A 964-nucleotide genomic window follows, 5' to 3' on the forward strand; every position below is an offset into this window, starting at 1 on the left:
CAAGCGAAATTCCAAACTCACGTGACTAGAAGAAAAGGCTTAAGCGATAAATTATGAAGGGTCATTTGATAACTCGCTTATCACTGACGCAGCTCTAGCGCGGGTTTACGAGTACGACGTAAGACCAGTTGCCAGCTTTACCGCGGGTGATCCGGATGATAAGTCGGGTGATAAGGGCCATTCCTTGGGTTTAAATGGTATAGTTTTTTTCGACCTTAATTGCAGTTTAGTTTTTATGGCTGTGGAAGAAAAGGGGGGGAGGGGGGAGGGTGGGGGGTAGGGAGAAGGGGGACGGGAGAGCTGGAGAGATAGAGAGAGAGAGAGAGAGAAGAAGGAGAGAGAGAGAGAGAGAGAGAGAGAGAAGAGAGAGAGAGAGGAAAAATAGTGTAGATGAATAGAAAATGTGCTAGCATACTGTTACAAACCCTAAAAAAACTCTTATAGATTTTTTAAAATTTGCACACCAATATAATCACAATAGAAAAAGGGAAACCCGAATCTTACAGAAAAACAAAATGGAAATCAATAAAACAAAGGACTGGGCTCATTCAAGACAAGGTAACGACGTGTTTAATGAACGTGTCTTCATCGCGACTCTTTTGTTTCGCAAATCACGCTCATGAACGCATGAATGTTTAGTTAACATAAGATGTTTTCAATTCTTCGCATCGTAAATATAGGGCTAAAACGTAACTGGTGGAGAGCTACGCAGAGACGACAAACGCCACACATAAACACCACACACAACACAACACCACACAAAACACACGCACACAAAAGCAACACACAACGCGCACACACATAAACACACACACACACACACACAGCGAGAAAGAGAAAGAGGGAGAGAGAAAGGGAGTGAGAAAAGATAGGAGAGGGAGAGAGAGAAAGAGAGAGAGGAGAGAGAGAGAGAGAGAGAAAAGAGAGAGAGAGAGAGAGAAGAGAGAGGAGAGAGAGAGGAAGA

Source organism: Penaeus monodon, chromosome 1 (genome assembly GCF_015228065.2).
Source record: "Penaeus monodon isolate SGIC_2016 chromosome 1, NSTDA_Pmon_1, whole genome shotgun sequence".
Classification (NCBI taxonomy): Eukaryota; Metazoa; Arthropoda; class Malacostraca; order Decapoda; family Penaeidae; genus Penaeus; species Penaeus monodon.